Below are 23,246 nucleotides of genomic sequence, written 5' to 3'. Positions count from 1 at the left end.
TCCTCACCCCGCTCCCCTTCCAGGAACTGTTTAGATGAAATACACATCCCCCCCTAGAGTGTCTTTCCACATTTTTCCTACCCCAAATCTGCCTTAAGGTCCCCTCTTCTGGCCTCCCATGGGCCTTGCTGGGAGTCGGGTTTCACCTACAGACTTACTTACTGCCCCCCCCCCGCCCATAGAGCCAGCACATATTAACTGCTCACCAAAAAATGCTGAGAACTGCTTTTCGGCGCCTTTCCCAGTCATTTCAGAAATACTGAGTCCTCTGCCTCTGTCATGCTGCCTTCTGAAGGCTTCGGTGCCGTGCTCAGAGCTGGGAACAGAAGGACCGAGAGCCACAGGGTCCCTGTCCTCAGTTAGGAGGCGAGGTGTGTGGGAACAGTTACAAACAGCATGAGCTAAACAGTGGGGAACGCCCTAAATCGTCTGTGTTGGTAACCCAGAAAAAGAAGAGATTGCCGTGTTGGAGGTTTGTGGGGCAGTTTGGTCTTTGGTTGTTTAGAAGGATTTTATTCTACACTGAATAGTGAATCCTTTTGTTGACTTTGCTCTATTTGTGGTTTAGGAACTTCACAATCTGTGCTTTTAGTAAAATCCTGCATCTGGTTTAAAAAACTTTCCCTCTTGAATTTCAGTTGCCTGATTGTTTGCCGGCCCCCCCCCCCCCCCCCAGGCAAGGACCTTTTCAGATCAGCGTTCTGTCTCCAGCACTTAGCAGAGGGTCTGGCCTGTAGCGAATGTCCAGTCACGTCACTGACTGGCTGAGTCCCCTGCCCCCAGGAGCCTTGCTTTCCTTCTCCGTGGACTTAGCAGATTGCAGTGTGCGATCTCAAACTCTGGAGCTCCGTGAGCACCTTCACGTGACTGCCCAGGACTTTGTGTAAAGTATTTTCTGACATGATGTTGTATTTACAGTGCTTTGCGTTTAGCATAGAGTATACTAAGTTTACCAGATAATTAACCACTGTTGAGCAAAAACACTTAGTAACTTGGGCAACAGGAGGGATATTTTTAGAGGAGGGGTTTTTGTTATTGTGACTTAACTCTGGAGGAAAACGGAAGTTAAAAAGCTCAGACGCTGACATGAAGGGGTTTAGGTAGGAAAGAAGATGGAATTTGATATTCAGGGATGGAGTTAGGCAACACAGGGCTGACCTTTCCAGATGAAGAATCGGTGATTAGTTTTGGTAAGAATGCACACTGATTTTAAGAAATACTGCTTCTGTTTGAGAAAATGCCGACATGTCACTAGTTGCTTATTATCTGAAGGTACTAGAAACAAGAATTGCAGATTTAACCTTCGGCTCTTCTTCATTGGTGTCTCCTGTTAGCACAGACACGGTGAGTTCCGAGGCCACCCCTGGGAGCGTCTCCTGCTTCCCGCGGGCGGTGCTGGCCGTGCCTGGCCGGGCCCCGCAAGCAGCCCCACACTTTTCCCAGATCTTTGGGGATCTCTTCTTCACTGTTTTAATTTAATTTTGGACTGTTTTGATTGTCAAGTGTAACTTAGAGTTTTTTCTTTACACCCATTGTAGGCGGTAATACCAATTGCTGATGGTATCTCGGTGCTTTCTTCATTCCAGGGTGTGGAAGAAGGCTGATGTTCTGTGAGTAGGGTAGTGATTTGCATGAAGCTTTAATTTGAGAGAAAAACATAGGAAGACACTTCCTTTTGAGTGTGTGTTGTGTGTACCCCCTTTGATCTGACTGCTCTTACTGCTTTACCGTTAGGGTCGTTGTGTCTTGAAGGCTTGCCGTGTGAGTACTTAGCAGGAGCACTCACCAGGCCTCATCTCTAGTGCTCTGTGTGGTCTCGGATGGGTCGTATAGATAGATGGCACGTCTTCCTTGAAGAGGTGAGGAGACATACAGATTCACCACAAACTGTTTCTGTTCAGTCGATAGCTATCTCCTTACGATCATAAAAGTTTTTTAGTTTTGGTCCTACAACAGATCTTTTGGTAGACTGAGTTAAGTCTGCACTATATTTCCCATAGAGGCTTGTTCAGTATTGAGTACTCATTTCGGGATTAACAAACACTTGGTGAACTAATATAGGCTGCTTTATTTATTTACTTATTTTTGCCTAGAAAAAGATGTTTCATCTGCCTTTTGTGTGCTTAAATTTCTTTACCGTGTTCCTTAGAAGAAACGACACCAATAAGGATGAATTACCTACTCCTACGAAAGCTTCCTGAGGGATTATGATTATCAAATAGTTGTTGAAAGAAGTGAGAAGAGTTTGTAGATTTCATGCATATTTACATACTCCTTCATATGCTTAAGCACATGCACCGAGCTGTGAAATGGGTGGATTTTCGTGTCACACTGTTGGCCGTTCAGCGCTTCCCCCTCCTGCCACCACGCCCACCTGCTGCTCGACCGAGGCGCCCTCGTTACGTCTGTGTGTACGCAGTGGAGCGTGTGAGAGTGCTGCTCGGGCTGCAAACGGAGCCTCTCTTCGCCCTGTGTGACCCGGCCTTTTTCATTGCTAAGAGCCAGTCACGTAGTGCAGGTGCGAAGAGAGAAGAGCTTGCACGGACATCTTGCTTTATCTGAAAATCAGTGTTTCAGTCCAACAGATTACATGTCAGTGCCTATGCACTGGATTAGAGTCAGTAAGGATTTCATTTAGGCTCGTGTCGTCCTGCTCTTAACAAAATAACTGAAGGGACGCCTGGGTGGCTCAGTCGGTTAAGCGTCTGCCTTCGGCTCAGGTCATGATCTCAGGGTCTTGGGATCGAGCCCCACATCGGGCTCCCTGCTCACCAGGGAGTCTGTTTCTCCCTCTCCCTCTGTCTCTTCCCCCTGCTCGTGCTCTCTCTCTCAAATAAATAAATAAAATCTTTAAAAAAAAAAATAACTGAAAACAGTAGCAGATTCAAGTGGACACTCATTATGGTCATTTCCTTAGTGGATCTGTCCTGCTTGGAATTTCCCACCTCTGGGAATGTTAAGCAACAGGAATGGCTTTGTTCATAGTACCTGATGAAGACAAAGTGGACTTGGTCGTAAAGACACGCGGGGTCGGCACAGCGGCTGTGCGGCCTGTCAGGTGTGCCCTGGGAGGCCCTCCAGCGTTGGCAGGCCGCGAGCGTGAGTGCGTGCGGGGGGGCGGCATGACCTCCCGGCCGCCTTCTGGCTCCAGGCCTGTGCTCAGGAGTCCTAATGGAATCTCTTCGAGCACTGGAAGTCATGATACCAGACGAGCCCATTGAAAATGAAAGCTAAAAATTCATGGCATTGGAAAACTTTATTTACACCCACCCACACATAATTTTTCCCCAACTATGCCCAAAATTAGTTCAAGTGATAAGAGTTTTTAACATGATCTTGGGGCTGACTTATATCCATGGGAGGAAAATATTTCATTGTATAAATTTAAGTAGGGAAAACATAGTTTTATTTAAGGAAAGTTACCTCTTGACATTTTAGGAACTCTGGTGTTGTTTACATTAAGATACCTGTTGTGTAAATTTTAAATGAGGTTTACTGATTTTGCTAGGATGCCTATTTTAAAGTACAGAATCAGCTTCTGCTTTCAGGAATTCAGCCTAGGGTTTCAGATGAGAGCGTGTGTATTGCAACATTATTTATCTATTTTTGTAAAGGGCTGTTAATCACTTGGTGCCGCCCTGTCTGAGTCGTGTGCTTGTGGATTGTCTACATGAAATCTCTTGATACGGCCTCTCATTTCTGCAAAAATTTTTCCTATATTTTTAGCCCCCCACCCTAGTGTGAAGCTAAATTATTTAATAGAAATATTTAGACACCAGAGCTGACTGTTAATGAGATCTTTATTGCACATGCTGCTCCACTCTCTTTGGAACCAGGGCAGTGTTTAAAAGCAAATGCCAATGTTGTTATGAAATCTAATTCATTTATCCTACGTTTGGCCAAAACCTAGTCACTCGCACTCTCTTTCTCTCTCCTGTTTCTAGGCACATGGGCTGTTGTTTAAAGGAACAGTTAGTATGTCCAGTTTTGTTTCCACGTTGTCTTTTGAGGTTTGAAGTTTTGCAGGATACTTGGTTTTTGATGGAACTGTCATTTAATGCCTCTTGAATGATTCTGCAGGAGTGTCAGCATGGGTTGTAAACTGGAGTTCTCGTGTGAAATGTGACACTGTGACCTCTTGATCCCGAGGCCCGGAGTGTTGCCAACTGAACCAAACCCTGCTGTTTCCTAAGAATAGAGGTACTCTGCTTAAGGATTGGAGTTCCGCTCAGTGCTCACGGTGTTCTCCAATAATTGGTCAGAATCCCAGATCCCTGGTTGGTTTTGTACGTCAGTGAGTGGACTGACTCCTTTGTGGGGAGGAGAGGGGGATATGCACCATTTCTTCAGAGTTGCCAAAGGAGTTCTGGAGGGCCAGCAGCAATGCTAGGGCAGACCTGCCCCTCCAGAAGGTGTCTTCAGGTGGGCAAAGAAGTCTGTGGTAATGTTATCCCTGACCCACTTGAAACATGGGGTAAACGTACCGTCAGAGTCTTCATCCTTGCAAACTGAAACCCTGGAAACCATCAGTACTGAACTGAGAAAATAAAGAAGGCATAGAAAAGTTGGTGGGAAGCGTGAGAAGTAGGTTCGTCCGGGAGGCATGAAATATTTGTAAAAGACTGACCATATCTTTCATCCTGTTAGTTTGAACTGTTCACAATCCAAACACAGCCTCACGGGCCTGCATTTGATGGACAAGGTTCAGGATTCTTGTTCTCAGATCCAAGCTGCTTTCTGTGTATTTTCTACTTTTTCTACTCCTTTGCTTATTCATCTTGTCCTTTATGCTCTTCAAAATTTGCAGTGCTTTGATGCCGGAGTATTTTGGAGTCTTTCAGGGACAAAAGTGGTTGCAAAAATCATGGTCCACCAGAGGGATGCAGAAGAGAAGCCCTCTTACCTGACCCAAGTAGTTAAGAAAGGTCACACTTAAGAGAAATTTGCTTAGGTTGACTTAGTTGAGTCAGATTTGCTTGTTACAAATTAGTTAAGACACGTATAAGCAGTGTACAAGTCAGCGGGACCACTCATCTGGAGATGGGGGTCCGAAGCCTGGCTCCAGATCTCCTTTCTAGCCTTGTTTCAGTTTACCACCTCCCCCGACCCCCAGTGTGCACCCCCAGTGAGTGTGTGCGAGTTCAGGCCCTTGTGCCCACTGTTAGGGCTGCTCACCTGAGGAGGTCTCCTCAGCCTCTGCCCATTTTTTATTTTAGTCATTTAAGACTCAGACACTGGCCCAAGTTCTTCCCTAACTGTATTGACAGTATTTGAGCCTCCCCATCTCAACTTCTGTAGTTTTTTTTTGTTTTTTTTTTTTAAGTTTTACCCATTTATATTAGAGCAAGAATGCAGGGGGAATGGGCAGAGAGAAAGTGTCCAGCAGACTCCCTGCAGAGCCCGAAGCGGCGCTGAATCCCAGGACCCTGAGATCACGACCTGAGCTGAAACCAGGAGACGGATGCTTAACTGACTGAGCCCCCCAGGCGCCCCTGAGCTCTTAGATTTGATGAAAGAAGGTCCACGCCGCAGAGAAATAAGGTCCTGTGCTGGGACTTGTACGCTTCGGTGGGGCTGTAGCTCTGATTCTTCTTCTGACACAGCCCCTGGCCGCTGATGCTCACACGGTGTTGAATGAGATTGAAACACCTCATCTGGCTTTTCCTCTACCCAGGTGAGTTTCACGGGCATGATTTACCCTAAAATCCATCCACAGTAATAACAAGGATGGCTATCATTTGTTGAGTGTTTATTGTGTGCCAGGAACTGGTTTAAGTCCTTCCTGTGGAGCCACTCAGTGAATCCTCACAGCAACTCTGTTATCCCCATTTTACCGATGTGGAAACTAAGGCAGAGATCCTATAGCAAATAGGTGACACAGCCAGGTTCCAGCTCTGCCAGGCTGGTGCCAGAATCCATGCTCTTACCCATTGTTCTGTACTAAAATATAAGTGAATATTTAGCCAGGCGTTGTGCTGTGTCCTTGAAGCTACTCTTCTCATACAGTCTGCATCGTAGCTCGTGGGGATTTGTGGTGTGATGTAATAGAACATTCCTGCTAATCATCTCTAGATACAAATTTTAGTCCATATTCTGGCACTATAAAGAAATAAGATAATTTCCCATAAGAAATAACAAGTGTCAGCAAGGATGCGGAGAAAGGGGAACCTCCTGCACTGTTGGTGGGAACGCAAACTGGTGCAGCCAGCGTGGGAAACAGTGTGGGGGGTCCTCAGAAAATTGCAAATAGAGCTGCCCTACGATCCAGTCACAACTGGTATTTACCCAAAGAATATTAAAACAGTAATTCGAAAAGATACATGCACCCCAGTGTTTACAGCAGCATTATCTACAATCGCCAAATTATGGAAGCAGCCCAAGTGTGCACCGACAAATGAGTGGATAAAGAAGAGGTGTGTGTGTGCACACACACACACACAGGAATATTACTCAGACACAAAAAAGAATGAAATCTTGCCATTGGCAACGACATGGTTGGAACTGGAGAGTATTATGCTAAGTGAAATAAGTCAGTCAGAGAAAGACAAATACCGTATGACTTCACTCATGTGGAATTAAAAAAAAAAAAAAGAAAAAAAGAGACAAAAACCCCAGACCCTTAACTAAAGAACACAGAGGGGAGGTGGGCGGGATGGGGATGAAGGAGGACACCTACTGTCGTGAGCACCCGGTGATACACAGAACTGGTGAATCGCTGTCTTGTACACCTGGAGCTAATATAACACAGTATGTTAACTACCCTGGAACTAAAGTAAAAAGCTCAGTTAGGTTTAAAAGAAAGGCAATAAGTTAGAATGAGAGAGTTTAGCTTTAATAGTATTTAATTCTAAATCACTCATATAAAAATAAGCCTTGTATGGTAACTCCATAAGGGGTTAAGTACCCTGAGATTGGTCCTTCAAGCAGTGATAGGAAAATCCTTATGTGTGTGCACCAGGCGATGTCCAGTTTATGAATAAATTATGTTACTTTGAAAGGAGAAGAAGATAATTTCCTCCCATTAGGGAGTGTACATGCTAGAGTATGGAGTTAATTAAAATGATCTTTCTGGGTCTCTCCTACCTTTTGAAATCATTAAATTCAGTTGCTAATACGGATTCCTGAAGGACACGAACTACACCCTGTTCGCGGAAGGAAGATGGGCGTCTGGGCCCCTGATGAGCAAAGGAGCGTGGGCTCTTGTTAGTGCGGGGGTCTCTCCGCCCCTGAGAAGGTCCCTCGTGGGGTTTTCTTATTTTAGGGTTTTTAGGAAGTCTTTTTTTCCTACCATCCTTTTATTCTACCAAAGAATTATTCTAAAAATTATTCAGTAGTTCTTAACAAAAATTTTATAACCTTGTGTTTATATTTAATAGTAGTTTTCTCTGCCAGCGACAACATGGGCTTTAAAAAAATTGATACATTAAAAAAAAGAAATTAGAATGATAGTCATGAAAAAAGAGATGGAACACATTTACTATTTAGGCTATAGAAGTTGTTTGAGTATCTTGTGGAATTGTGGTAAAACAAAGCTTTAGAAAAGTCTTTAAAAAGCTTTAAAATCATCCTTGTGACTTTTCTGAGTGTACTATAACTATGACTATCCTTGATTATTTAGAATAATTAGTACAGAGTACAGTCTGTGTTAGAAATAAGAATTTTTAATGGTTTTAGTTTGTTTTAAATTGTAGCCATTTCGTAGCACGAGAAAACAGGGCATAAACCTGAGACACTTGGTTGTTTCTTAGCTGACTTGTAAGAGAGATTGCAGCTTTGATCTCTAAATTGCAAGTAAACATCCTGACTTATCTGTAAATACCTGGCTTCAGGGCTCTCTAGGAGCCTAAGAACACCGCTGGTTTGAGAGCTGAAGGAAGTGTAGGCTTACGATAGCCAGCCCGTGTTTCTGCAGAAGGAGGCAGGTTTGGATTCAGTTTATCTGTCTGGAAAATCTTGTGTAATAGGTAAGAACTGACGGAACAGGACCTACAACTGCGTCCTGCTCAGCAGTGGTTCGTTGGGTCCAGTCCGCTCTGTGTGTGACTGTGTGCTCGGTGGCTTGGGGACGGCCTGGGTGCGCCGGGTTACGGACCCCGGCTCTGTGTCCGGTCGGGGGCAGCTGTACGACACTGGAACGCTCAGACTGGACAGGCCCGCGTAGAGGCTCTCCGACTGTTCTCTGGACGGCTCGCTGGCGTCTGAAACGTCTGTTGCCAGTTACCCACCATTTTATCAGTCCATTGTTAAGAACAAATACACATTCCATTTTTTATTGCACCGGTGGTGGAGGTTCAGTGAAGGGGGAGAATTAGAAAAACAGAAAGACCAAAAAAACCCAAATGACTTACGCATGAGTCAGTACTGGTTGATACCGTCTGTCTGTATTTTCAGGCTCGGTGCTCCGTGCGCGCGTCCTTGGGTGCGAGCAGACCGCTCCCTGGTAAAGGTGTAGCACGAGGGAGCTTGTTCCTACTGCTCTTTGTGGTGTTCTGGTAGATTGTCTTGTATGTGTAGTTTTTATTACATTTTGAAGCATGGGTTTCTTTAAGTTATTAAAGTGACCACGGTGGGCAAAACACCATACTGGAGGATATGGAGGAAACTTGAGATTGTTTCCCCAAAGCAGTGCATTAAAGGAATATGAGCCCGTTCTGATGGTGATCACACCAGCCAGCGGTCAACCTACAGCTTCCTGAACGAGCTGTTACGGGGTCAGAATTTGAAGGGGCTGCAGGACAAGAGAGCGAAGAGGCCTGGTTTGTGCAGGGAGATGCAGTCAGAGGAGTGTAATGTGTGCTGGGTAAGGAGTGGACCGCCCGTCTGCAGGAGAGAACAGAAGCTGGTGAGATACGCTGGGGGTCCTTAACGGCCCCACGTCCCCACCGACGCTTGTCGTCCGTGTTTTGGTGGTCGGCCTCCCCCATGGGTGTGAGGCGGTAGCTGGTGTGGTTTTCATTTGTGTCCCCGGGGGCTGTGGTGACAGCATCTTTTCCTGTGCTCATTGACCTTTGCATCTTCTTTGGAGAAAGGTCTACTTAAGTCCTTCCTTCCCTTTTTCATCCAGGATCATAATCATAGTGAACATGTTGAACCCTGGTTTATTCCTGTGTGATAGAGGAGGAGTTCAGAGCCTGTGAAGACCCTTGAGGAAGGACGTGTGAGGGGACACATGAAAGAGCAGCACTTTTCTGTGCTTTGTATTAGCACAAGCTAGGTTATGCTGGGTAGCAGACGACCCAGAGATTTCAGTGCCTGAACTCCTTCTCATTCACAGAATCACTTCTGTGATCGGGCGGCTTTCCAGGCTGCTCCATCCCCGTGGTGACTCAGGCATCCCGGGTGTATCTCTCGGGTGACATTGCCACGTGGCCCTTCGGTGTCATCGCAGAAAGGACAGAGAGATGCAAGATTCACACCTGTTGTTGTCTGTGCTTTGGGCCTAAAGAGAAACAGTTTCTCATAGCCCCTTGGTAAGAACAAGCCGCTAGACCTCTCCTCACTTGGGAAGAGCATCGGAAATGTGAGAGCATTTGGGGATTTTTTGGTGATAAGTAGAAGTTTCTGTCATATAGAGATAATAGAGACTTCTGAATTTGGAATCAGAGTTACAGAATTTGATTCCTAATAAGTAGACATTAAGAGTATTAGCATTTTCTAATGTCTCTTCCGCAGTCTTGGAAGTTGAACCATATCCGTGCTTATTAACAGCGTGGATGTTCTGCACATCTACAAGTGTGTAGCCATCCTTATCGTGGCGATTCATGTATTCCTAGATCCAGTCTTGCTTTTAAAACTGTTCTGTTTATCTCCATTGGCCTGGTATTTGTGTTTTTGGCTTATTATTATTGTTTTTAAAGATTTTATTTGTTTATTTGAGAGAGAGAGAGCACAAGCAGGGGGAGGGGCAGAGGGAGAAGCAGGCCCCCTGCTGAGCAAGGAGCCCGATGCAGGGCTCGATACCAGGACCCTGAGATCATGACCTGAGCCGAAGGCAGACGCTTAGCAACTGAGCCACCCAGGCGCCCCTATAGGGATAATTTTATTTATTTTTTATTTTTTATTTTTTTTTATATGACAGAGAGAGAGGGAACACAAGCAGGGGGAGTGGAGGAGGGAGAAGCAGGCTTCCTGCGGAGCAGGGAGCCCGATGCGGGCTCGATCCGACGACCATGAGATCACGACCCGAGCCAAAATCGGGAGTTGGACACCGAACCAGCTAAGCCACCCAGGCACCCTGGCCTAGTATTTGTTAAATGATAACGTTTTAATGTAGCATGTTAGCTACGGGACTCTTAGGAGTAGAATGCGATCTTTATTAAGGCCTAACCATGGTTGGTTTAGTCCTCTCGATTCCCAGAGGCACTTGGTAATGTCTAGAGATGTATTTGAGCACTAGAGTCATGTTAATCTTTTTCAGCCAGAGGGCTTTAGTGGAAATCTACTTGGGCTCCTTTATTGGAGTGGACAGAAACCACCCCTGAGGTACCTCATGTTGCCCCTTCTTTGGGGAGTGCTTTTCTTGCCCTTTCAACCAGCTCATTGCACAGCTCGGAAGTTACCTCCTCTGTGTGTCCTCTGTGTCCCCAGGCTGGACCCAGAATCTCTCCAAAGTACCATGAGCTTCTTTCTCTGTCCTTGTTTATTAAAATGTCCTCGTTGTGGCTCTTCTCCTCTAGTAGGAAACTTCTCCAGGTCGGGAACCATGTCTTACTCATTTTGATGTCAGCAGTACTTGTTCAGGAAGTGTTTTAAATGAATTATAGCTCAGATATTACTGCTCAGTTTGGATTTAGTTTTTTTGGTGTGGTATGGGAGAGGTTTGGGCTTGCAGAGGAAAAAGCTGATTGGAAGGGGACTTGAATTCTAGTTCTCCCTCTTCCGGATACTCTGTCATGGTCTCTGGCATGGGGTCAAGTCCATCATGAACCTCAGTTCAGTCCTCTAAAAAGCGAGGGAGGATTGGACTTAGGTCAAGGACAGTGCTCACCCTCCAAGCATTGTGTCACTACCCGCTTAGCTGGAGGCCAGACCGCCCTACTGAACACAGCTGTGTGTCCACGAGTGGCCAGGAGAGGCCTTTGCGTAACTTCCAGATATTTTCCCTGTAGTTTAAGGCAGTTATTATTAGTAGTTAATAGTAAATAAATACCAAACACTCAGAATCCCAATGAGGAGGTCCCTTCACTTACTTGTAAAGGGACTTGTGTAGGGCACGCTTTCTTCTGTATTGCTGACTTGGACGTGAAGTGTCCCGTCCAATGTGGGTCACATACCGTCCACAGTGAGCGCCTGTCACCTGGCTAATGAAGAGCTTCAAGATGCTGATAAAATGGCTTTGCTGTGAGTTGTTTTTCAACCTCTGAGTCATTGGCATCAAAGCACTTGTAGATGCTGCTTCTCCCAGTGACCTTGATGTCAGCAGGTGTTGGGACAGGTAGGCGGTGCCCACACCTTTCATTCTGGGCTCCCTAGACCAAGCTCCATCTGCCCATGGTTTAGGAGATCAGTCTGGGTGTTGCCTGCGGAAGCCATGCTGCCCTGTGAGTCAGGAAATGTGTGTTACAGTCTCATGGCAGGCACTTAATGGCTTTCTCTCCACTTCCTCGTCTGTAAAATGGGACAGTTGGTCTGCAGGTTTCTCTAGTCCTGACACTGGGCTGTTCTATTTAAGTTTACCTTTTGATCTCCACAATTCTTTTATTTGTACTGACTTAATCACCAATTAGGGATGCAGACGACTCGAGCTGTGCCTGGAACATAAGTGAATGATCTGAGTTACAGTCCAGAGTCTGCCTTAATCGGGAGAAGTAAGTTGTGCTGTCTTCAGGTGATGGAAGAGAGACTTGGAACAGCCCCTGTCAGAATAGATACTGCATATTCTGCTTTTCTTCCCAATCCCTGACTCGAGTTTGTTATTCTGTGCCTTAGTCTATAAAAGAAAGGAAAACAAAGCAAATAATTAGAAACATTTTGTAGACTTAGAATCCCTATAAACTGAAATGTTTTTCTCCATCTTTGTCCCCCTGTACCAAGTATCATGATCAGTGTTAGGAACTTGAACGTTTAAATGATTGGATAGTAAGTAAAACGCTGTAACAATTTCTTAAAAGAACATTAAGATAGTTTCAGGAGACCTAAACTGGTTACTGAAAGAACAAAAAGTTTTGGGATTTTTCCCCACCAATTTTATTGAGGTAGAATTGATGTACAGCAACATACAAGTTTAAAGTTTAAGGTGCGCAACGCCATGATGTGACTTACACATAGTGTGAAATGGTTACTGTAAGTAAGTCTAGTGAACATCCGTCATCTTAGGTAGATACAAAATAAAAAGGAAAAACATGGGGCAGGGAGAAGCCATGATCATGAGGGTGGTTCTCCTGGGGTGAGCTTGTCCATTGCGCTTGGGCCATTCTGATGCCTGCGATGTGAACTCAACTGTACACTCTCTCTTAGTGGGGAATTGGGGGGGGTGGGTGCATAGAAAAGAGAAAGAAGGGGTGCCCGGGGGCTCATTCAGTTGAGCATCTGAGTCTTGGTTTCAGCGCAGGTTGTGATCTCAGGGTCGTGGGATCCAGTCCCGTGTCGGGCTTCATGCTCAGCTCGGAGTCTGCTTGGGATTCTCTCCCTCTCCCTCCTGCTCACACTCTCTCTCAAATAAATAAATACATTATTTTTTTGAAAAACAGCACAAGACCTTTCTTCCTTGTGAGGACCCTCCAGGACTAAGTCTCCGAACCACTCCCACCCATACCCTAGGGTGGTGCTGATCATAGTGGTCATGCTGTGCGTCCTGCCTCCGGGACTTCGAGCTCTCACAGCCTCATCACCTCCCTGCAGTTGCCCTCCCTTCACCCCCACCCCCACCCCTGCCTCATCTCTTTCTAGGAGTTTAGTTTTTTCCCTTTCAAGATTCCACGTCTTAAAACCTTACACATCGGGGTGCCTGGGTGGCTCAGTCGGTTGAGCAACTGCCTTCGGCTCAGGTCATGATCCTGGAGTCCCGGGATCGAGTCCCGCATCGGGCTCCCTGCTCAGCAGGGGGTCTGCTTCTCCCTCTGACCCTCCCCCCTCTCATGCTCTCTCTCTCTCTCATTCTCTCTAATAAATAAATAAAATCTTAAAAAAAAAAAAAAAGAATCTGATATCTACCTGAAAAGAATAGTGACTTGACACATCCATCTCCTGCCAGGATGGTATGTGCTCCTTTCATAGTTGGGGCACCAGTAAAAAGGGAGCATCCTGTTCTTCAGGCAAAGGGGAAGAATCCACTATCTCATTTCCTTGCTGAGAAGAGATTTATCAGTTCACTCAAATAAATAAATAAAATCTTTAAATAAATAAATAAATAAATAAAATAAAAATGTAGATTGTCGTCAAGAAAAAGTTTTAAAAACACGAAGCTTTGGGTCTTTGAATGTTTCGTCATTCTGAGCCTTGAATTTCTCATCTGTTAAATGAGATTAATGGTGACCATTTTGAGGGTTTTTTCTGAGGATTAATGGCAGTAATACATGCAAGGTACTTTGCATAGCACCTAATTTACATGATAGGTGTGCAAAAGATGTTACCTTTTCCTAAAACTAATCCACTTAAAATTTAATTGATTAGGATCTATTCAAGTGTACACAGGATTGAGTCAAGATTTAAATCCATGAAACTGATTTTTAAAATATTTCTGATTTGGGCGCCTGGGTGGCTCAGTCGGTTAAGCGACTGCCTTCGGCTCAGGTCATGATCCTGGAGTCCCGGGATCGAGTCCCGCATCGGGCTCCCTGCTCGGCAGGGAGTCTGCTTCTCCCTCTGACCCTCCCCCCTCTCGTGCTCTCTCTATCTCATTCTCTCTCTCAGATAAATAAATAAAATCTTTAAAAAAAAAAAAACAAAACCTTACACATCTTACTGCATGAGATCGAACAGTCTTTTTCTTTCTCTGACTTACGCACTTAGCATTATGCCCTCAAGGTCCATCCCTGTCGTCACAAATGGCAGAATTCCCTTGGTTTTTTTGGTGGCTGAGGCATATTCCATTGTATGTGCATATACACCTAGGTTCTTCATCCATCCACGTGTAGGTGGACATGTACGTTGTTTCTACATCTTGGCTACTGTAAATGATACTGCTGTGAACTTGGGAGTGCATAGATCTTTTTGACCTCGTGTTTTTGTTTCCTTCAGATAGATATCCAAACATGGCATTGCTGGACCATACGGTGTCTCGGTCTTTAGCTTTTTGAGGTTTTCCATTGTGGCCGCTCAGCTTACTGTTCACCCGCCTCGCACGAGGGCCTCTCCCACCCAAACCACTGCTTGCTGTCCCGTCTTCGAGGCCAGCCGTGCTGACGTGGTGAGGGGCCATCTCACTGTGCTTGCGGGGCCCTGATGATAAGTGATACTGAGCACCCACTGGCCATTGGTGTATCTTCTTCAGGCAAATGCCTGTTTAGGTCCTCTGTCCATTTTTAATTAGGTTAATTTTTTTTTTCTATTAAGTTTTATGAGTTCCCTGTATGTTTTGGCTTATTAACTCCTTATTTTTTCCAAATCTGAAGGCTCGGTCTTTTCATTTTGTTCATTGTTTCTTTTACTGTGCAAATTTGGGATCTTTTATGGTGCCTAATGTTGGTGGTTTTCTCAAGGCCTTTTTTTACATAGTTTTGGAGGTTGCTTAAACTAGCAGTTTTTTGTTTGTGCCTTACTTTCCTTCCTCATCTTCCCTGCCTACAGAAGCCACCAAATTTTGTTTGTTTGGAAATCTTCGATATAGAAGGGCAAGTCCATTTTACCATTGATTGGCCATTTTCCTAATCTCTAACATGAATATGTTGGATTAAGAAATTCTGAGATCTTGAGGGGCTCTTCTAACAAATACTGGGTCTCTTCTCCCTGATGCTACTTTCTGATCATATAAAAATTCTCTTGAAACAGATGTATATCTTTTCTTTTTTTTTTTTTAAGACTTTATTTGAGATAGAGTGCAGAGCAATAGAGAGAGAGAGAGCATGAGCGGGGTTGGGGGTGGGGAGAGGCAGAGGGAGAGGGAGGAGCAGACTCCCCACCAAGCAGGGAACCTGATGCGGGGCTCCATCGTAGGACCCCAGGATCATGACCTGAGCTGAAGGCAGACACTTGACCGGTTGAGCCACCCAGGTGCTGCCCCTACAGATGTGTTTCTGCTTTAACTCATGCATCTGAAATGATCATGTAATAGAATCAGAGTTTGGCTTTTTTTTTTTTTTTTTTTTTAAGATTTTATTTACTTGACAGAGAGAGACACAGCAAGAGAGGGAACACAAGCAGGGGGAGTGAGAGAGGGAGAAGCAGGGGGAGTTTGAGAGGGAGAAGCAGACTTCCCGCTGAACAGGGAGCCCGATGCGGGGCTCGATCCCAGGACCCCGGGATCATGACCTGAGCCGAAGGCAGACGCTTAATTGACTGAGGCACCCAGGCGCCCGGAGTTTGGCTTAATACTAATAGTAAAATGAATTCTCAGATCCTTAGATTTCTCCTCTGCCTTAGTACTTGTTATGATGGTCTGGTCCTTTTTCTCCACGATGTGTCACGCTTCCATAGAGCGTCATAAATCTGCACGATTCCACGAATGTTCTTTTGTTCTTTAGACATTTATGAACGTAGATTATGTATGGCGAGTCCTGAGCCCTCGCTACCTTACCGTCTAGTGGAGGCTGAAGAACATGCATGCAGAGTCTTGGATCATGTGCTGGCAGCCGTGTGGACGTGTTCAAGGGAGGAGGCGAGGGCTGCTGGAGCTCCCAGGGGCTCAGTGGAGGTGGGGCGAGCCCAGGAGCCATCCTGGGAATGGGCATTTGAGCCAGCCTCGAAGGCTTTTGCCGGGGTGGGGGTTGGGAGCTGAAGGCCAGGATGCTGTGAGTAGTAGAGGCAGGGAGACGTGGAACAGTCTGTGGCTGAAGTTTTCCCTCAGGTGTAAAGTGTGTTTCCTATTTTAAGAATTTTAGAGTCTGCTTTTCCATTGGTGATTTGAGTCCTCTCTCCACTGGGACTTTGTCTGGACAGACTGGGGCCTTCCAGGGGGGCCTTGTCTCAACCCCTTTGGTGCCACTCTGATAGCTGGTGAGTGTCCAGCAGCTGCACCATTCAGCCCTGAGCAGCGGGGACGCTCGCTTCCCGGGGCTGCGCCGGCGGCCCACTCGGCCCTGCCCCTTCTCACGGGCGGCGTGCTGTATAAAATGTTCAGTGAAAACCTTTGCTTAGAGGCCCTTTTTTTTTTTTTAAGATACGAAGAAATAACTTTTATTTCATACGGAGGTATTTCAGCCTTCTCACCTTAAAAATCTAGTGGTTCTGACACTATTTTAAAGAATCCATTATTTTTAGGGGTGGCTGGGTGGCTCAGTCGTTAAGCGTCTGCCTTCGGCTCAGGTCACGATTCCAGGGTCCTGGGATCGAGTCCCGCATCGGGCTCCCTGCTCAGCGGGAAGCCTGCTTCTCCCTCTCCCACTCCCCCTGCTTGTGTTCCCTCTCTCACTGTGTCTCTCTCTGTCAAATAAATAAATAAAATCTTTAAGGAAAAAAAAAAGAATCCATTATTTTTATTTAAGTATATTACATGTGAATTACAAGTCTAACAAAATGAATTCCATAGATAACCAAATAAAGTTCCTGCTTTTGTGAACCTCTCTGTTATTGATCATTTTTGTTCACAAAAGAGAATTTTAGTGAAACTCCCAATCTAGGAACCAGCGTCCTCGTGTTTTAGATTCCTGGAGCTTGGGCGTGTTCTCAGTAAGCTGATAGGTGTTTGGCATCTTCATCCACAGAGGAGAGCTGCCCGCTTCCTGCACAGGAGCTCTTCCTGGAAACAGACTCCCGAGAACTACGTAGTCTGACCAGCAGCCTGTTCCTTGAGCCGCGTCTCGTGCACAATCCAGGATCCAGCCCACTAACCTGCTCTGAGTGCGCATGCCTGTGACTCTTTTCCAGGATCGCCTTCTCGTTAATTCCCTCGTAATGGCCATAGCTGTGACTTCTGTAACATATTCTACCAATATCCAAAAAAAAATCCCCTTCAAGAAGGTGTTAATATATTTCATAGTATAACTGAATTTCAATAGTCATTTAACTTGCAAGGTTCGAAGAAGAAAACTGTATTTTCAGTGACAGGATCACATTTCAGTTGCAACTTTAAAAAGCAAGTTGAATGCTGGTTTTCAGCCTGAACAAATGTTCTCATTCTGGTGAACTGGGGAATTTACAAAGTGAGTTTTCTATTTTTAATGAGGAGGAGACAGAAGAGAGGCATTTAATCTGTATTTATAATTCAGAGTTGATAGACTACTGCATACTCTCTGTACTTAATGAGGTCAGCGTGGCTTGGACGAGTGTCTAGCTTTCATTTTCTTAAAAAAAAGCAGCATGGCATGACTACACGAAGAGAACCTAATGGGTAGAGGGAAGATGAGTAGTGGCTACTTGGCCATGGATGAAAGAATCCTACTCCCTCTTTGCCACATTTAAAATACATAGGCCTGGCAAACCACCTTATTAGTGTCTGTAGTAGTTCTTCATGTAGGGTTTATTCATGTCTTCATTATCAGTTAATACCAATAACGAGTTTAGCTAAGTGGGTCTGTCACTCCATTCAACATAAATTTTCCCCAAGTGTCCATCGACTGATGAATGGATAAAGAAGATGTGGTGTATGTACACAATGGAATATTACTCAGCCATAAAAAGAATGAAATCTTGCCATTAGCAACGACATGGGTGGAACTAGACAGGATTATTCTAAGTGAGATAAGTCAGAGCAAGACAAATACCATATGATTTCACTCATATGTGGAATTTAAAAAGCAAAACAAATGAGCAAAGGGAAAAAAGAAAACTGAGAGGCAAACCGAGAAACAGACTCTGAACTACAGAGGACACACTGATGGTGACCAGAGTGGAGGTGGGTGGGGGGATGGGGAAACGGGATGGGGATGAAGGAGCGCACCTGTCGTGATGAACAGCAGGTGATGTATGGAAGCGTTGAATCACTATATTGTACACCAGAAACTAATATTACACTGTATGTTAACTAACTGGAATTTAAATAATAAAACAATTAAAAATTTTTTCAGGTGTTACCATCAGATATTTATTTACTTTGAAAATGGTTATGTGGATAAAATGGGTCAGTAGACATTCAGAAAGTGAAGTATTGGTTCTTATTTATTGGAAGCTGAAGTTGAGGTCCAGAAAGGTCAAAGAACTTGACCGAGGTTAGGTACCTGAAGTCTCAAGTAATTAAACAGAGTGCCCTTCCATCACCGTGTCATATTCTCTCTTCTGATCATGGAGCCTCTGGAGGCCTTGACAAAGGTTCAGAGTTAGCCAAGTAATATGCTCTAAAGTGACAGCTAACTATTAAATAACAGAACATCAAAATAAGACAATTTTTATATAACACTTAAGGAAAGGCAATTAAGGCTAACTAAGACTCTGTGCTTACTGCTCATTTCTGTAGAAACCATCTGTCCATTGTTCATCATATCCTGAAAGTGCAGAGGAGAATATGTACAAGCTGGCTTGCAGGTTTGGGGTCCCTTGCCTAGTTATTTTGCTAATTTAGATGATTGAAGACATTCTTCAGTGTTACTAAACTGTTGCGTAAGGCAAGTGGTGATTAAAGAAAAATGTATAAATTGTATTATTTTCATCAAAATGGTGGGGTTAGAGGGTGCCAGCAGTTCATGTTAAAAGTTCCATATATGTTTGTTTTGGTAGGCCCATCTGCCTACTTTGCTTAGAAGAGCTTATTGTGGGTTTTCTTTTTCTTTTTTAAAGATTTTATTTATTTGCCAGAGAGAGCATGAGCAGAGAGAGGGGGCAGAGGGAGAAAAAGGCTCCCCGCGGAGCAGGGAGGCCCATGCGGGACTCTATCCGGGGATCCTGGGATCATGACCTGAGCCAACGGCAGATGCTTCACCAGCTGAGCCACCCAGGCGCCCCAGAGTGTGGGTTTTCTTGACTGCCTTCCTGGCGCTCTACCATCTGGGAAATATTTCCCAGACTGTTGTGCTGGTCCTGTGTTAATATTTTGGGTGGCTGAAATTCTGTTGTATTGACCGTCGAATGGTAGCCGTAGATGCGAGGTGAGTATGGTTCCGGGTTTGTCAGTAAATGTGGTTTCCTCACAATAGACACAGGAACCCGCAGAGTGAACAGATCCTTATTTGGAAGCCGCTGGTGTCTGATGAGACGCAGGAAGCTGATGGTGGCTTTGTCGGACTGCCTCAACCTGTCTCGCTTCTCCATCCTGCCGTGGCAGATGAGCGCAGAGTTGGTGCCCAGCACACCTGTTCGCTCCCCTTCAAGGCTTTTCTCCCACCGCCCAGGCTGACGGTTATAAGTGAGGGGGGCAGTCCTGCCAGTGTTTTCAAACAGGGTACAAGAAAGAGCACTTCTTGACGTCTGACATGTGGTAGTTTCACTGAAAACAGTATTTGCTGAGGAGTATCAATTTAAACAAAACAGGAATATGAGAAAACCAGCAGTCATCTTTTGAAGAGACTGGATTCTGTCTGGCTCTTCTGGGTAAATAGATGAATTCTGATTCTATGTAAGGATCTCAGACTGTGAAAGAATATGTAAAGTTGCTAGATCCTTTACTCTCTGATCTCACTGTGCTTAAAAATATTCCAGGTAATTCTGACGGAAGTGGTTTAAGGACTGCATTTTGAATAACATTTGTCTCTGAATTCCTCAGCTTTTTTTTTTTTTTAATTTGGTCATAGTTCTGCCCCTTTTTTCCTTTTCTCTTCTTTTTTGAGGATTTTTTTTAAGAGAGAGGGAGCAGAGGGAGAGGGAGACAAGCAGACTCTGCTGAGCGCAGAGCCCAACACGGATCTCAGTCTCACGACCCCGAGATCACATCATGAGCCGAAACCCAGAGTCGGCCGCCCACCCAGCTCAGCCACCCAGGCGCCCCTCTTTTTTTTTTTTTTTTAAAGATTTTATTTATTTATTTGAGACAGAGAGAATGAGAGACAGAGAGCACGAGAGGGAGAAGGGTCAGAGGGAGAAGCAGACTCCCTGCTGAGCAGGGAGCCCGATGCGGGACTCGATCCCAGGACTCCAGGATCATGACCTGAGCCGAAGGCAGTCGCTTAACCACCTGAGCCACCCAGGCGCCCTTGCGCCCCTCTTTTTTTTAAGGTGACTCTTAAGGGAGCTAGGTTGACCTTCTAATTTAGAATCCGGAGACTTGTTCTTTTAACACAACTGTGAATCTCAGTATGTACGGTGACATCTTGTCATTGTATTATGAAATAAGAAGGATACAGAAATACTTCTTTTGAACTCTTGGGGAGAATGTTTTCAGTCATTGTGGCGTTATGAATAGAATGTCACAGGCCGTAACTACAGATAAAAGCCTGTAGGATCAGGATTCAGAGAACTTTCTGTTTGTTTCAGGAGGCGCCCCCTTGAGTTTCAGCATTATTCTCATGACTGACTGCACCTTCCTCACCCCTTCCCTGAGGAGTAACCTTTTCCAAGGGGAGACGCATTGAACATGTCACTCCTACGTGGCAACATGGCTAAGTCCTGGGTTTTTTTTGTTATTTTTGTTTTTTTTGAGAAAGTGCACAAGAGGAGGTAGGGTCAGAGGGAGAAGCAGACTCCCCACCGAGCAGGGAGCCCAATGCGGGACTCCATCCCAGGGCTCCAGGATCATGACCTGAGCCGAAGGCAGTCGCTTAATCAACTGAGCCACCCAGGCGCCCATGGCTAAGTCTTGTTTAAGTTGATTTCATACTTGTGAGCAAATGCTAATTTTAATAAACCTAAGGGCATGGGGTCAGATTAGAGTGGTGTACAATTTGTAGAGTAAAATCAGTTGTCATGTTTGCTTTTATGTGTTTCTGCCCATACTTGTTCATATTTTAGCCCAATTTTAATAGTGTCTAGTGATAGCTCACTTAATTAAATTTCAATTTAAGGTTCTGATTTCCAGTCATATAAAAAGCATGTTATCCTGAGGGCAGAGTACGTAAGTCTTTTCATCCTTATCAGGAAGTTGTAGTATGTGCACATCTCTGAACTTTTAAGGGTTCTAAAACTAGTCCCTGGTAGATCTATACAATTATAAAAAGCATATGGTTGTGGCTTAGGAATTGTAGCTCATACAAGGATTAGATTGAACACAATGTGTCATTGTTCCTAGAACCAATTAAGCTTGTAGGTTTAGCTAGCTTGGGAACAGCCTCTAGCATGTGACTCTATAAATAACACTTGCACAACAAACATGGGCTTGATAAGTGAGCAGTAAATCCGGGCTGGCTGCCCACTCTTCCAACTTTTAAAACCAGTCCTGCCATCATCGTGTTTTGAGGGCCTGAGAGCAGTTACAGAACTTTTAAAATTAAAATGTTCTTCATGTGTATTTTGTACTATTCCTGGTTTTCCAGTTTAAATCTTACTTTTGTTGTTTCCTAAAAGTCAACTTTTCTTAATAAAAAGAATCCTTTAGTTTGACTACTTGGCTTTTCATTAGATTTTAGGTTTTATAGTCTTATACATCTGTAAGTACGAATTGTCTTACTTTCTTTAGGAATAATGGTGATTTGTTTGCTCAGATGTCTCTAACATAGAAGCAGAACACACTTCTGTCATTTCATTTTTGTTTACCTTTATTGGGAAGAATTAGCAATTTCTTTTCTTTTTTTTTTTTAATGAGACTGGTCATTTTGTTTTAACACTTTTTTTTTTTTAACTTTTATTTATTAAGGAATCTCTACCTCCAGTGTGGGACTTGAACTCACAGTCCTGAGATCAAGAGTTGCGTGCTCTGCTCACTGAGCCAGCCGGGCACCCCGGAGAAATTAAGAATTTCTGTCCCCTCCCGTAAGCCTATGCAGCAAAGATAATTTCACAAAGATGCATTTTATCGAGGGTTACTGTAAGCAGGTCACTTGTGCTGAATGTTATGGTTTTCCCCTATTGCAACACGATGAAGAAGGTCTGAAAGGTGTTTTAGGAGATTAAACACTTGTCAGGTGTATTTTTAGAAAGTTTTCTGTTCATATAGTTTATTAATTACGTTGTTAAATTCTTACAACTGATTTGTGGCATCAGACATCACAGAATCTTGGCAGAGTTGGAAAGAACCAGTTTAGTAGGTAGCTCTGGGCAGGTACCAACAGCTTAATAAGACTGCACTGCTGGGGGCACCTGGGCCGCTCAGTCGTTTGAGCATCTGCCTTCGGCTCGGGTCCTGTGCCGGACTCCCAGCTCAGCGGCGAGTCTGCTGCTCCCTCTCCCTCTGCCCCGCCCCCGCCCCACTCTTCGTGCTCTTTTCTCCCCCTCTCTCCTCTCAAATAAATAAATAAAATCTTAAAAAAGACTACACTGCTGGGATTTTGTGAAAGGTGGCTTTTACTGGTTTAGAAGAAAAACATTTCAAAAGTGGATTACGGAAGGAGGTGAACAGTCATAGGATATGGTTAGTTCATAGCAGCCTCACTGTAACATTTTACAGACTGACAAGGCATATGTTGAGTTGGTAACTAAAAATACCAAGGGGGTATTACTATCGATAAAGTGATTATCCAAGAAGGATATACTGTTAACAGATTTCCCAACAAAACTAAATGTAGTTAACTGCCTTGCAGAAAATGTTAGCATATAATTAAAATTGTACAAAATATACTTGATGTATGAAGTGGAGTTTTACGTGTAAATGTGGCTTTTGCCTACAGGAATGTCTGGTAGGACATTCTAAAGTTGTTGAAGCCTGCACTGCAGGAAATCAAGCATCCAGCACCCTCCCCCATTAAATGTTTGCAGGAGGACTGTGCTAACCAAAAATGCCACCCCCAGCCCCGTTTCTAAATTGAGAACCATTGCTCTAAATAAAAATGTCGGTAATTACCAACTCAGTTGTTGAAAGTCCGCAGTGCGTTTTGCGGTGTTTTGTTTTTAAAGGCATGGAGTGGAGAAGACCATGGCCAGTGGCGTATGTAACATGCAGGATCGCAGGGTCGTGAGATCGAGCCCCAAGCGGAGTCTGCTTGAGATTCTCTCTCTCCCTCTCCCCCATCCTCCTCTAAAAAAAAAAAGAAAAACTGATCAGTATTTTTTTTTTATAACTGTAAAACTTGTTTCCCATTACGTTGCTTAGGGTCCCTTGTAAGGATTATGGATTCAGTGTTTGATAATACAGCATAGAACCAAGAACTTGAAGAGCATCTTAGAGGTTGCTGGAATGGGCTTTGCTAGTGCCT

The 23,246-nt window shown here is 44.5% G+C and overlaps 1 protein-coding gene and 1 pseudogene across 2 annotated transcripts in view; both read left to right on the top strand.

Annotated features, from left to right (window-relative positions):
- YAP1 (Yes1 associated transcriptional regulator) overlaps positions 1-23,246 on the top strand; it is a 111,333-nt gene that overhangs the window by 20,073 nt on the left and 68,014 nt on the right. The window lies entirely within an intron of this gene.
- LOC123326305 lies at positions 12,350-12,449 on the top strand (annotated as a pseudogene).

Source organism: Neomonachus schauinslandi, chromosome 11, assembly GCF_002201575.2.
Source record: "Neomonachus schauinslandi chromosome 11, ASM220157v2, whole genome shotgun sequence".
NCBI classification, from domain to species: domain Eukaryota; kingdom Metazoa; phylum Chordata; class Mammalia; order Carnivora; family Phocidae; genus Neomonachus; species Neomonachus schauinslandi.
Note: the sequence above shows the minus strand (reverse complement) of the source record. Positions and strands in the feature narration are given on the sequence as shown.